The 16,011-nt window shown below is 35.9% G+C and overlaps 1 long non-coding RNA gene and 1 pseudogene across 1 annotated transcript; one reads left to right on the plus strand and one right to left on the minus strand.

Annotated features, from left to right (window-relative positions):
• Positions 1-6,549: 6,549 nt before the first annotated feature.
• Positions 6,550-9,594, minus strand: LOC142639772 (uncharacterized). Its single transcript, XR_012845164.1, has 2 exons — positions 8,868-9,594; positions 6,550-6,819 (listed from the first exon to the last, which is right to left on the minus strand). It is a non-coding gene; the product is annotated as an uncharacterized LOC142639772 (long non-coding RNA).
• An 891-nt stretch (positions 9,595-10,485) lies between these two features.
• LOC142629110 (geranylgeranyl transferase type-2 subunit beta 1-like) lies at positions 10,486-16,011 on the plus strand (annotated as a pseudogene).

Below are 16,011 nucleotides of genomic sequence, written 5' to 3' on the forward strand. Positions count from 1 at the left end.
CAAGGGGAGAGGACTTAGAGGAGTGTCATAGACACTTGTAGTGCATAAGATTAAAATGCTCAATTTACAACAAGTAATTTTACAAACACAATAATTTTTATAAAGTTTTTCACAACAACTAAGATAGAACTTTTTATTGATTCTTATTTGAACTCACTATTTAAATCATTTTATCATTTAACTTTCAAGAATTATAAATAATCTATTTTGTGAATATTATTGTGAGTCTAGAGTAATTGGTCTTCTACCCATAAATCCAATAGAACATTTGGGACACAAATGCATGGACCATCACATATGCTTAATTGTAATCTTAAAAATAAAAAGTTTATTATATATATATATATATATATATATTAATGAATTAATGTTAGAGAAAAATTAAGTAACTTTTAAGTTTATAACTTAATTAATTAAAATTGCTATTTTTTTCTAATCATAATTATCATAAGAAGAAGAAAAAAAGCTAAATTCCATGAATATCTAAAGCTAAATCATAATTATCAAGTAGTGGTAATATATATATTATATTATATTGTTTTTGAGGACAAGTAGTAGTAGGGGTGGCAATTAGTGTCTGCGTGTCGGGTTCATGCCGTGTTGACTCATGATTATCTAACTATATGGGTTAATACTAACCCAACATGTTTATGAAACGGATTAAGATTCCTCAATCTTAACACGACTCATTTATTAAATGGGTTAATCGTGTCAACCTATTTATCAGATTTTCTCAAAATGAAAAAAAAAAAGTATTAACCAAATTGAATTATGAAAAACCAAAAAAATTTCTTTTTTAATATAAAATTCAGAACTAATGAGTAACTGCATCACAAACAATCATTCAAAATTAAAACATTTCTCAATATCATAAATAATCAATCATAATATTTCAAATAAAATAAACTACTGCAACTAATAAGTTTATAAATCTAGGATTTGAAGGGTATATTAGTAAATTTCTATTTAATTAAATGGGTCAGACAAGTCAAACATATTTCATTGATTTGACACTAACCCAACATGTTTAATAAATGGGTCAGTCATGTCAATCTGAATATGACATTAACTCATTCAGTCCCAATCTATAATTTGCTAATTTCGTGTCGTGTCGGATTCATGGTTGTATCCAATTTTGCCACCTCAAGTAGTTGTAAAATGTATGATGTGTCAAGTAAAACAAAAACTAAAAGTAAATAGAACAAAGTTTAATTACAAAATTGGTTGTAACTTAAAGTTACAACTTTACTCAATATCTTTTTATTAGAGATGAATTTTGACAAATCCATCATTAGATTACATCTTATTCTTATATCCTCCATACTTGCAAAATTTCAAGAAAATTAAAAATCAATAGCTATGTCATCAATAAATTGTTTAAATTGCAAGTTTTTGTAGTTTAAAATTATGCATAAAATATAAATTTATAAATTATATAATAAATAATATCCAGTTGACACAAAATTTAATATGTGTATTAAGAGCGTAAAAAACACGCAATTCAACGCTTAGATTTTCAAAGTATATAATAATTGTTTATTTTATTGAGTAAAATTGTAATTTTAAGTTACAATAAATTTAGTTACTAAACTTTATCTGAGCAAAGGCTTGAAAGAATATCTAAATTATGTGGATCCCATTTATTCTAAAAACAAAAAACAAAGGAGTGGCTCTCTCTCCTTCTTTCTGAATAAGAAGCTCATTTTAAGAAATTCAAGCAATATCGTGTTTGTGCTTTGTTTTGTGGTCTCTCCTCTCCCAAATCCAAAAAATAATTATCAACCTCTCTTTTTCTATGAAGATCTGAAAATCTCTCTTTTTGTGTGTGAAGATCTGTGTTTCCACACATCGTATGGAATCTTGATTGCTCCAAGAGGCTAACCTCTGATGTCATGCTTTACTTCAGTAGTCACAGACGCAAATCTGAGAAAAACAAACTAGATTTTTCTACAAAACTCACGGCTCTGGACATGTTTCACTGATTTAGCAAAACCGGTTCAATCATACTGGTTTCTGGTTGAACCGATTTTTTAAACCATGGTTTCATCAGCAAGTGAATTGAACTCGACCAAATGGGCTGGGCTTAAAAACAATATTTGTGGATTGGACTAAGGTAGTGTTTGGATAGCGTTTAGAGGCCTGCGTTTGGCGTTTGCGTCCAGCACAGATGGGTCCCACGGCTACAGTAACTTTGACAGAAAACGCAAGAGCTTCTCAGCTGAAATATTTTTAACGCAAGTGCACAGTACTTTCAGTTACTGTAGATGGACACCAAAAGCAAAATAAACGCGTTGGTCATTCACGCGTTGTATTTTTCTTCATTGTTTTTTCTTCACTGTTGTACGCGTTGGTCAGTAGCAGGATCTTTATTTTTTCTCTTCTTCAAATTTCTTTCTTTCTTCTCTCCCAACGGCTACCTCTCTCTCCCAACTACCGTGGCAGATCCTCATTACTCTTCATCAATAATCTGTCCTCTTCCTCTTCAATGAACTCCACCCACCCACCCACCAAAAACCCATTAACCCAAAGGAAACCCATTACTCTGAACCACGGAAATACACGGAAGAAGAGAAGCCGATCCGGAGCTCTGTTCCCAATTCCTTCCAGCACACCTTCTCGCCGCTTGGGACGCCGTTGCCACCACTGTGGCCATCTGCATTCACGGGTAAGTTGCTCTCTCTCTTCTGATACTCTCTCTTCTCATACTGTGGTTATTTTCCATGAGGCTTGAGGCTTGAATTTGTGGGTTTTTTTGTGTGCAACGTGTGTGTGCGTGGTTGCTGTGGTTGAATGTGTTCAATTTTTATGTGTTTGTCATGACAATAATATGTGGCTATGTGAGTTAAATTTTTATTTTTCATGTGGGCATGTGTAACCAATTGCATATCATGCACACGGGTTGTTTGTTGAAATGCCTCAATGAGTATAGACTTGTGGGTTTTTTTGTGTGCAACGTGTGTGTGCGTGGTTGCTGTGGTTGAATGTGTTCAATTCTTTTGTGTTTGTCATGACAATAGTATGTGGCTATGTGAGTTTAATTTTTATTTTTCATGTGGGCATGTGTAACCAATTGCATATCATGCACACGGGTTGTTTGTTGAAATGCCTCAATGACTATAGACCAAGCTTGTAGCAAAAATGGGTAAGGGGAAATCAAATGATGGTGGTGATGATGTGAGGCAAGATTGGAAAGAAAAAAATGAAGTAAAAGCATTTTGTGATTTCTCAGGCCGTCCAAGTCCTGTGAGGGCCAGAGGAAGGAAGGATATTTGAGAAAGGAAGGGGTTGACGAAGTTCTTAAGCTGGCCAAGGGTAAATGGGAAAAGTGGTAACTCACCAGCAGTTCAAAAATAAATGGGATCATCTGAGGAGAAATTGGAAGAAGTATAAGGACTGTTTTGAGCATGAGAGTGGGTTGGGTATTGACGCTGGAACTGGGCGGCTTGATGCTGCTGATGAGTGGTGGACCCGAAAGATTGCGGTGAGTTCACTTCACATGTCCTTGAGTTCACTTCCATTGCCTACAACTATATTGTGTTCTAATTACTGGTTGTCTACATGTAGGCATGTCCAAACGCAGGAACCTTTAGAAAAAAAAGGAATGCCGAATCTTGACTCCATGGACATTATGTATAGAGGCACAGTTGCAACGGGAAAACATGCATTCTGCACTAGTGGTCCAATGCCAAAGGAAAACACCGAAAGGTCCGGGGACTCCGTTGATAGCGAAGAGTTTGTTGACCCCCAATGTCAATCCCCTGTGAATGTTGACCCAATGGAGGTTGAAGACCCATCATTGTCGAGGGCAGGACCGGCAATAGATAAGGGGAAAGGCAAGCTCAATAGTGTCCACATTGCTAGGGGAATTGGCAAGAAACAAAAAAAAAAAGCGTTCGATTGTGCAAGAGATGTCCAACTCTTTGAAGAGTATCTCAAATGTTTTTATTGAAAGTAGAACTGTAAGTACTCGTCCACCAATTGCAAACACAGCAACTACTGAGTTTAAAGAAATTCTGGACATGGTGTTGAGTCTTCCTGGGGTGCAATCGGGCGATCGTCTTTATATGTTTAGCACCCTCTTCTTCATGGAAACAGCAGTGAATAGGAGCATGTTTACAGCACTTGTTCATGACAAGGACATCCAGCTGAAGTGGCTAGAGATGCACTTGTTGATATGATTCTTAAAAAAAAAAGTTTGGTAAAATCTTATATTGGTTACAGCTATAAACAAAAACATTAACAAAAAAAAAACTATAAAAAAGGCTTATATTGGTAAAAGTTTGGTAAGAGCTTCTATAAAAAAAACTATTAAAAAAATTTATATATATCACCAACGGTTTTCTCCCCTTTAAATGCTAAAAAAAATAAAAATAAAAAAAAGCTATAAAAAATGTCACAACGGTACAACAAAAGGAAAAAGCTTATGGTAATTACCATAACCAAAAAAAAAAAAAAAAAATGGCCAACGTTTTTCTCCCCTTTAAAAGCTTTAAAAAAAAAAAAAAACAACCAACGGTTCTCTCCACTTGAAATGCTATTAAAAAAAAAAAAGGCCTATATTGGTAAAAGTTTGGTAAAAGCTTATATTGGTAAAAATTGAAACAAAAATCAATTAAAAAAAATAATTAAAAAAAGCTTATATTGGTGGTAAAAGCTATAAAAAAAAAAAAATCCAAATCATATGTCACGTTTACGTGTAGGAATTTCTAATAAGAAACTCCACTATGGCAACAATAATCCATTTTTTAGCTTTTCACTAGTGATGAATTTTACGTGTAGTTTATGCCATTGATTTAAGATTTTTTGTTTCCAATAACATAAAAATCATTGTATTAATTCACGTTGTACTGTGACATTGCTTTATATCCAATTGACTGGTGAATATGTATGTATTGGTCAGATAACGCATTCCTAAATCTTCAAGAAGGATGGATTTGGAAAATGATTCAGACTTCGACCTGACGGACGACATTGTACTCGCGGCATATGTAGCTGGGTGTGCATGTGTAGCTTACGTGGAGACCTATATGACCAAAGTACCAATGCATACAAATATACAAACGGGGTATGAATGGGTACAATATATATTAAATGGAAATGAGCAGAAATGTCGCAATATTTTTAGAATGTCAAGCCATGTGTTTCAACAATTGTGTAATACATTGCGCACTCAGTATGGATATAACGGTACCAAAAGAGTTTGCGTGGAAGAGTCTGTGGCAATGACATTGGTGGTACTTGGTCATGCCTCGGGTAACAGTAGTACAGGATAATGTAGGCACAGATAGATTTCAAAGATTCGGTGAGACAGTGCATCGACACGTGGCCACGATAGTTACATTGTTAGCCACCGTTATGGCACCATACATTATCAAGCCTGCTGATCGTACATTTCGTAATGTGCCAGAACATATTCAGCATTCAGATCGATATTGGCCACATTTCAAGGTATTTTGTGAATTTCGTATCTTGATTTGATTTCATTCAAATTATATTTTTATTGTCATACCGCGTATACATTTTCACATTGTTTTTTTGTGGCAATGGTTAGGGTTGCATTGGTGCGATTGATGGGGTCCACGTCGAAGTGGTCGTACCTGTTGATGAGCAACACCCGTATAGAGGCAGGAAAGTGATCGTCACAACAAACTGCATGTGCGCATGTGACTTTTACATGAAATTCACATTTGCTTATGTTGGATGGGAAGGGTCAGCGCATGACACAAGGATATTTTTAAGCTGTCTCAATAATGAGAGTCTCAACTTCCCAAAACCTCCACCAGGTTTGTAAATATGCAGAATAATTGACCGTATTAAAATATGTATATGTAATCTCAAATGTTAATGCACTTAACATACAATTTTGCAGGGAAGTACTATCTTGTTGATTCAGGGTACCCTATGAAGCAAGGCTTCCTTGCACCATATAAAGGGGAGAGATACCACATCCCCGAATTTAACCGAGGTGAACAACTGCATCGTCCAGAGGAGAAATTTAATTATCTCCATTCATCACTTCGTTCGGTCATAGAACGAACTTTTGGAGTTTGGAAGAATAAATGGAAAATTTTGAGAAGTATGCCACCCTTTCACTTACGCACTCAAGCTCGCATCATTGTTGCTACAATGGTTCTTCACAATTTCGTTAGAGCACATGAAAACAACGACGGTGAACATGCCAACTCTGCAGGGGGCACATATGGACGTAGTGGGGGAGGTCATTACGATGCCATGGCAGATGTGATCTCAATGTTAGACGAAACTGAGATGAGAGAGGTTCGAAACAATATCACAGCATCGATATGTTCGTGAAAATATCACATTATGGTAATTTTTTGTGGAGACCATAACTGATGGTTCATTACCTCGTGAATATATATACTATTTTCTAATTATGGTGATTTTGGTAATCAGAGCTAATGGCTCACAAACTTAATTTATGCATTTGTATATACCTTGATTACAACAGTATCTACCTTTAACTCAATGAATTTTAAGATTACAACAAGAACGACGTTGAACTTTCAGATTAAAAATAGTCTTACAAAAGAATAAGAATCGGAAGTATTAAATTGCTAGCAAAGTGTTTTAGATACACATATACAACATAAGGAAAAATATATTCTAATTTCCAATGCCTATGGATGCTAACATTCATATTTAAGAAATGTTCCTCACAAAATAAAAATCACGTGGTACAACTTTTAATGAAAGATTTCAGAGTTTTGATAGCAATAGAGCTAACTTCTCATCAAACACCTTAACTTCAATGCAAGTTCCAAAGGATGCAGCTACTCTTGCAGCTAATTGATGCTTCCACTGTAAGAAACAGGTAAAAAAGAAAATGAATTAAATACAAGAAACTTGTTGCAAAAATAAAAGGAAAGGTTAAAGGATTTGACTTCACAATTTAATGGATAAGCAAGAATGATGATCTTACACATAGTTGTTCCCCTCTACTTTTTTATCCTTTAAAAACCAAGTCCATGTCAGCCATCAAACATGCTTCAAATATGTAACAGTCATACAGAAAACGAGGGCACGACAGAACAGAATTTAGTTGGTTCATATGACAAACTAGTTTTATGGCATTTTTACTATGGCATTTTACTTTGTAATAGGGAACTTTAATAATCTCCATCTAACAATCCCGTGTCACAATGGAGGTAGAGAAGAATTATATATTTTAAAAGAACAATCCAACATACAGCTACAATCAATCAAATTAATAAGGAAATAAGTGGCCAACGGTTCTCTCCACTTTATATTTATCTACTCATTTAATCCTAAGGACTCACTCTCTTTAAGTATTCAATCCTCTCAGGTATACATTCAAAATATAAGCAACACATAAAAATAACTAAAAAAAAAATTATTTCAATGAACATGTGTTGTTATACTTTTCAATGAGGGCAGAGTAAATTCTGATCTACATACACTTCAAATCAATAAGCCTAACCCAGGTATGCACCATACCACTCCTAATAAACTACAATCTCAAATTTAAACAATCAAAAAATTACAAAAAAGAACGCGACGAAATTCTGCCTAGAGTAGGTAACTAGTCATACAAACATCTCAGCATGGATAATTTTAAGACATGGTTTGGGCATTCATGAGGTTAGGCCTTAAGTTGATGGTTTGCACATTGAACACCATCAAATGTTATGCTACTCCTCTCATGCCAAATTGTCCACAACACACACAAGGGAGCAGCATACAGATTTTAGAACATCTATGCCAACAAAATGAATCTCACTTGCAAATACCCTAGCAACTGAATCACTGTCTTCAGCACCATAATATCTCAAATAACTTCAACATAAATGACCAATTATCTATAGCCACTGAACAATGAAGAAGTCTAAACCATAACCTGATATAGATTTATTCACTTCCTCAATATTTGACCTCATTTCCAAATTCAACTTTGCAGACCAACCCTATAATTCTTCTTACTTGTTCTGCACCATGTCAGTTGACAAATGAAACTGAAAACCATCCATTTTTGACAAAAATAAGGGCATGAATTTAATCTTGAGAGCAACCATATACTTTTTTATTCAAATTTCCTTCTTATTGTTTTCCCCACCTCAAAATAGTTGGTTAATGCATTGCTGATTCTGATACTCATACTGTTTTTTCCAGTAGACCAATGATGTAATATGGTTTCTACATTAGCTCTGCAATCATTTTCCGGTTGTGTTTTTTTATTTATGCTCATTGTAACTTGAGAGGTTAATTTTTGTGTACCCCTAATATACCCACCCCCTGTGCACTTGGGTTTCTTTAATAAATTCATATCAATAAAGTAAGTTGCTTATCAGGGGAAAAAAAAGTATTAGCAAAGATATGACGTATTGTTGTGTAAAGCTGGTAGCTTGTGAGACAATTGCTTCAACTCATCACATAAAAATGTGTTTACATTATGTACCTAAATGCATTCTTTTATTAGGATTGACTATAAAAACGGAGTTCATCGCAATTTTTGAGCACCCTGTTCACATGGAACCAGGCTCTCTCATTTCTTGACTGTGGTTCTGATATGCTGTCTTTTTTAGATAGCATGTTTCTTGTTTAATGTCTACCTTTTTTCTTGTTTTCTTTTCCCTTTTCTCTCTAATATACTTCCTGTATACTGTCACTTTTTTTGTTTAATGAAATTTTAGCAAACACACAAAACAAAAGTTAGATTGATATACAGGTTTTGTGCGAGACAATGGATTTGTAAGAGTACTTTCACAGCCGAATTCAACCAAACACACAAAACAAAAACAAAAACAAAAAACCCAATTCAGAATTTGATAATTCCAACAATCCCATTAAACTATTCACAATAAAACTGAATCAAATCAAAAAATGGGTACCTTGAATCTGGTGAATGCAAATCGTTGCCGCCACTAGTCTTTTGTTGATTCGCTATGACTGTGTTTGTGGCTGAGGCAGTGGCTGAGCTACCGGTTGTACTCGCCGATAGCCAACCGGCACGCCGTGATCCGATCTAGGGTCGTCGAAAAGACCCCAATTTGGTACTCCCCAGGCGCCGCAGAAGTCACCGGAACGGGCTGTACCACTGGTAACTTGACCGGTAACGGAAGCGGCGAAGTGCAATCCATTCTCAGTCAAACCCAAAGCTTCCTCCTGAAGAACCCACTCCTCAACCTGAAAACCCATCTTCCTCCTCCAAAATCCCCATTCCACCCCGAAAAATCAGAAAACTATCCTTCAAAAACAACAAATCTCAACAACCACAACCAGAGCCAGAGCCAGAGCCACAACCGCAGGTCCCTAATTCAGAAGACTCTTCCATTACCAAACCTAGCGACCCAACCCCATCTGAGGCCCCTAATACCCTTTTGCCCATTATATCTCTAAACCCGTTAACATTCGATGGCGAAATCAATCTTGCCCTAAACCATTTGCGCAGCTCCGATCCACTCCTCACCTCCCTAATCGATTCGTATCGTCGTTCTTCTTTCGAATCTGACCCCTCACCACCATTCTTATCCCTCACCAAAAGCATTCTCTACCAACAACTCGCTCCCAATGCTGGGTCTTGCTTGCTGAGCTACGGTGGGTGAGGAGAGAAGGCACAAAAAAAAAAAAAAAACAGTAAAAAACGCAACCCTTAAATAAAAAAAGCTAAGCTACAGTAAAAATTTATCATCTGCATTTTTTAATTATTTGTTACAGTGTTTTCAGTTTTCAGTTTTCAGCAAAATAAGCTCTATCTAAACGGACCCTAAATCGTATTATTCTACAAGTTGAGGAAATTTGAACTGGTTCTTTGTTGCTGCCTCACGCTTATTGACTCTCCACGCTCTACACATTTGACATTTCTAAGGGCATAGCCAATTCTAGTAAATTTATATTTTTGGTTGATTTCATTTAGCTGGAGATTTTGCTTGATAAAGTTTGAATTTTGAAATTAGGTATTAGATTTTCTGTACAGTGTTATGGGTGTGTTTGTTTCCTGACAAAAATAAATATATTTTCTTTACATGTTTTAATGTAAAACAGTGTTATGGGTGTGTTTGTTTTTTTTATTGTAATTAGCTCCTGAACAAAATTTTCAATGGAAAAACAATTCTGCTTTGTTTGATACTTCATTATTTTGTTATGTATCTATAATTAGCATAAGAGGAAAATACAATTCCCTTTCACAATGTGGGTAAATTTCAGAAATTCTTGGAATTTTCACTTGGTGGGTAGTTAAAATCTATATAGAGTGAAAAAATTAGAATCTTGTCTGTAACAAAGAGATGTGAAATTGAGTTAATTAACCGCCTATGAGTGAAGAACTTGATTCAATGATTTTCTATTAGATCAGATTAAGAACTCAACTCCATATAATTTTAAAAAATGATGAGTTTCTATATAATTACTTCTATATCGTTAGTGGGTCAAGTTTTAAAATCTTAGAATTGATGATGTGCTTAATTGCCAGATGGGGAGCTTGCTGCTGAGAAACACATCCAATACATTTTAACGGTCGAAAAGATGTGTTTCGTATATATCTTCTTTTTTTTTTTTCCTCATGATCTAAGTGTATCTTGGGTTGTTGAAATGATTCTTTTGTCATTTATGTCTAAAGTTTTCGTTTAAAGAAAAAATTTTAACAACTCAGAGGAAGGGTGATTTTGTATCTGTTGTGATGGAACATTTGAGAATGAGTGGGGTATACTGGGGATTGACCACTCTGGATCTTTTGGAAAAGCTCCACATTGTAGATGTGGATGAGGTTGTTTCATGGGTCATGAAGTGCCAGCACGAGTCAAGTTTGTAGAGATTCTTCAGTTTCTTCATTAAATCAACTACGTTGTTTAGTTACATTCTGATGGTTCTCCCCAAGATTGTGATTCTTCCTATATATGATTTTTGAGATGTTTGTAACTATTCAATAAGCCCAATAAATTAATGTTCATCATCATGAACACCCTGTATGTTTCTTTCTTATTTCATTAATAATAGTTTCATATTACCTATCAAAAAAAAAAAGTCAAAAGAAAATAAGAGAGAGAGAGAGATAGAGGAGAAAATGAAGATTATATAGTAATATGCTTATGAATCTTCCAATATTTGATTTTTTTTTTTTTTGTTGTTGTTGAGGTAATAGATAGAACTTTATTTGATGTAAGAAACTATAATCAGGAACATGTATGGCCGTGTGTCACCAGACCAAGGAGAAACATTAATTACAAGCAGCTGCTGAAACATGACACGTTGGTTGCATAACAGAGGGACCGTAGCAGCCAAGTGAAATAGAAAACTAACTGTGTGTTGCGCCTAGAAAGACAATCATTTTGATACATGCACTACCCCACCATACCCTTGAAAACAAACACCAAACAACCAAACCTTTCCCCCAGTCACGTAGTTGCTTGAGTAGCCGAGAGGGTCTGATATGCAGCAAGCAACTCAAGGGCCCCTTCATATATCACTTTGGGTTGTGACTGAACATTTTGAAAGTAGGCTTTGTTCCTTGCATTCCATATCGCCCAAGTTGTAGTGCACCATTGTTCCATCTCCTCCCGTGTCAGTTTCTCTTGCATCAACTTGAAGAGCTGGAAAAAATCTTGAGCACATTGTTGCTGCATTTCTGCACTCTTCCTTTAGCCAACGCCCACACATTGCGGGCAAAGGGGCACTCCCGCAGCAAGTGAGCTTCCGTTTCAGGGTGTTGGCGGCAGAACTCGCAGGTGCTCTCCACAGCCACTCTTCTCCGATACAAGTTATCTCGCGTCGGCTGAATATTGGACACAGCCCGCCACATAAAATTTCTGATCTTTGGTGGCACATTGAGGTCCCAAATCATCTTCCACAGCTTGCCTTCCTCCCAAGCTCGTGAGTGTTCCGCTTCCACCCCTTGTTTCAGTCGAAGAGCAACTTGGTAGGCCGAGGATGATGCCGAAGAAATCACCAGTAAACTGCGAGTACTCTTCAAACCGAAACAACACCTGCAAAAAGAGAATAGATGACCTAACAGAGAGTACCGGTGTGGTGCTGGCCAAAAACCCTTCGAAGGTTAAGTTAGAGTCTTTTTAAACAACCCTAGAATGCCAAAGTTGAGATAATTATGCGTACCTTGGCTTATGAGGGTTTTGGAGTATATATAGTGGCATGGATCCGAAATAAACGCCTTGGTGAGGAAGTACTTTCCTTCTAGGAGAGTAATTTGTGGGTTTTGCGTATTATCTAGAGCCTTTTTCCTTATAGGAGTTTTTTTAACTGAGGCCGAGCGTGTAGCGCAAGAACTTTCCTTATATGCATGTATGTAGAGAACAAAACAAGTTAAGGATGAAGGTTGGGTTATTCCTTTAGCTTCTACTTACTAAGGTCGTCACTCTATGTGCATTTCCTATACGGTCGTCAACCTAAGTACCTCTCCAAAAATGCCGTCAGTTTGGGACCTTCAGCCGTGACTCCGTCAGCTAACACTAACCTAACGACGTCACGTATGGGGTGTGGTTTCGATCATCAAAAGGAGACGTCCTAGTGACAATGGCTGACAGGTTCGATACTCCCGTCAGCCTTCTTAACGCATTAACAAGTAAAACCATCACTATCAGCCGACTTAACGGAAAACTCGTGCCTCCTGTTTTCCTTCCATATCAATGTGTCTCTCTGTCGGTCTCTACTGAGTGGGATGGTTATACTTATAACTATTCAATAAGTCCAATCAATTAATGGTTTAACATTTTAAGCTTTCTAAAATTTTGAGAGAGAGAGAGAGAGAGAGAGAGGAAAAATTGTAGATGATTATAGTAATGAACACATAATGATTTAATTAGTTGTGCAGAGGGGGTTTGGCGGTAACATTGGACATGATCCTCACATACTGTATACACTAAGCGCCATACAGGTTTATCCCTTTTTGACAAGCTTAATGTTTTGACATTGATAAGGTGACTAATTGTATCCTTTGGCATACTTATTGGTGGAATTTGAAATTGTATTGTACACTATTCTTTGTTTTTTGAAATACTCCAGTAGCCATAATTTCTAGAAATATTGCATTTATTGGTACTCCACTAGCCACCACTCAGTTTGGTACAGAGACATAGATGACTCTTTACAGGAGATTTAGGCATCAACAAACTTTAATATTTAAACCAAATATAAAGCAGTGTATATCTGGCAATTCTTGTGGTTCTTAATATTTAAGTCAGATGTTGCTGGGCTGCAAAATGAAGATGGATCTTTTTCAGGGGACATATGGGGTGAAGTTGATACACGGTATTCTTTCCCCTTCTGATTTGTTATTTAACATCTCATGATTTTGGGAGTTAGCATCTTTGCAAATAATACATATTTTACCAAACCTATTCTTTTTTCTATAGGTTCTCTTATATTGCTATATGTTGTCTCTCAATATTACGTCGCTTGAATAAAATCAATGTGGAGAAGGCTGTGAGCTACATCGTAAGTTGCAAAAATTTGGATGGTGGATTTGGATGCACACCTAGTGGGGAGTCCCATGCAGGGCAGAGTATGCTAGTTATTTAACTCAGAATCTTTACATGAAGTTTTACTTTCTGATTAGTTTCGACAAATCAAGTGTGCATTTTACTTCCATCATCTTCTTTGTTTTGTTTTTATCTGGGGGGACAATCTTTTCAAATATTTTATGTTTTTTTTTTTGTTATTATTATTATTAGGGTGGAAAATTTGCTGCATCTATTAAAAACAAAATGTGTTTCTCATTTCTCAGATTCAATTGCTGTCAATCAATTGTAAATTTTGCGTCTTGGTAACCCCCCAAACCTCCACTCCTAATGGAAACTATTTCCTATTTGTTTGTTCAACATTAATTTAGAAAAACTCATGCATTTCTCCTAATATATTTGAAGTGGAGGTTGGTAAGGCTGAGATTCTGCCTTATAAATTATAAATTTATAAGTATTGCAGAATGGTCTATTTAATTTCCCGTTAGTTATCAAAAAGTGCTGCAGAATAGTCTATGAAATGTATTATGGGTCTGTTTGGATAGAACTTATTTTGCTGAAACTGAAAACTGAAAATACTGTAGCAAAATAATTTTTAAATGTGTGAATAGTATTGCGAGACCCATTTTTAATTAAAAAGTACATAAATAATGTTGTGAACAGTGCTTGTCAGTGGTGAACAGTGTTTTTTCCCTTAAAAGCTGAAAAGCTGCCCCCCAAAAAAAAAAAAAAAAGCTGAAACGTGAACAGCCAAAACGTAGACGCAAATAATCTGGATCCAAACACATTCTATGTATGATGGATTAGTGTAATTTACTAAGAAGTCCATTGCTTGCATTTCATTGTAAAATAATTTCTTGCTGTGTTTGGCCGTAAACGTGCTGAGTAGTACACTGCTCAAGCTGACTCATATATCTCTTAGTTCACTCATTCATCTCATGAGTATTGGTGAGTGATGTTCTTCTTTAGCTGGCCCTATATGTGCTTGACTAGCCTTCCTTTCTAGGAGTTAAGGTAGGCTCTTCAGGGTAGAAGTCATTTTGTAAGTGATTCAATTGCTCCATACCAAGCTGATCTTGTGTGAAGTTTGAGTAGCTTCAGTTTGTTTATCGACTTACTTGGATGTATACACATCATAATTGAGTAGTTTGTGTTGTGATCAAAAGAAAATTGCAGCTGATTAAAACGCTTATATGTGATTTCTCAACTTTGTAACTGCATTCCCAAATGAATTTCAAGTGAGCTTCCAGTATAACTTTGAGCTGCTTAGAGTTAATCTTTATTTTACCAGGTGCCTCACTTTTCATTAGAGTTAGATATTTGTGAGCCACTCAAACTGCTTGAAAGTCATGTCATTTCACCAACATGTAATCTTAAACTTTTTGAACTTAGTGTTCTCCTCCTAAATCTCTGTATGTGTAAAGGCTAAACAATTATGCCTTTTTATTGTCTGCATTTTGAACCCGAAATTTTTATTCACCAAATATCTAATGTCTCTATCCATTGTGACTGCAGTTTTCTGTTGTGTGGCTGCACTTTCTCTAACGGGGTCATTGCATCATATTGACAAGGACCTTCTTGGGTGGTGGTTATGTGGGCGGCAAGTTAAATCTGGAGGTCTTAATGGCCGTCCTGAGAAACTCCCTCATGTGGGTGTATTTTATTTTAAAATAATTTAACTGAAACTTAGTTTTCCATAAAGAAACATTTTTGTAGTCTTTCTCACTGATTCTGTTGCATTGCTTCAGGTCTGCTACTCGTGGTGGGTTCTTTCTAGCTTGATCATGATAGACAGGGTTCATTGGATAAATAAGGAAAAGCTTGTTAAGTATATCTTAGACTGACAGGTCCAAATGGGCTACTTCAAAGACTATGATTACACCTGTTCATCCTTTATTTTATTTATGCATTGTTAGTTTGAACCATTTTAAATTTCTCTGAGGTGATGTGGTTTGACAAAAATCTCAGGATATGGAAAATAAAGGAATTTCTGATAGACCAGATGATGTTGTGGATGTCTACCATACATACTTCGGCGTAGCTGGTAACTAAATGCAGCATTACTGCTTTCTAACTTATTCATTTTTCCTTTTTGATATATGCATGTTGCATGTGATAATTTGCTGTCAATACTCATGTTGCACTTTGAGTTAAATCACCTTTTCTTCTTCCCTTGCTAATTTCTTAGGACTAATAGAACCTGCTTAAAAATGGGTGATCACTATGGCTAAAAATGATACAGAATATGATTTTATAGATTTTCTATTGGAGGTTTTGGGTAGGGATTGAGGGGAAGAGACTTCAAAGGTGTTTAAGTAAATGTAAGCATTTGTATCCATCTTTCCTCACACATGATGCTGCTTTTTATCAGAGATTGATGGCTTCAACAATCAAAGTTTTAGTCTTTCAAGACATTAATATATCAAATCTAAATTCATTCATCTTTGTTATTTCAGGACTTTCACTTCTTGAATATCCAGGATTGAAAGCCATAGATCCAGTTTATGCTTTGCTAGTTAATGTTGTAAACAGAATTTTCTTTGGCAGAAAACTGGTTCTTTTTTAG

This window comes from Castanea sativa, chromosome 1 (genome assembly GCF_040712315.1).
Source record: "Castanea sativa cultivar Marrone di Chiusa Pesio chromosome 1, ASM4071231v1".
Lineage (NCBI taxonomy): Eukaryota > Viridiplantae > Streptophyta > Magnoliopsida > Fagales > Fagaceae > Castanea > Castanea sativa.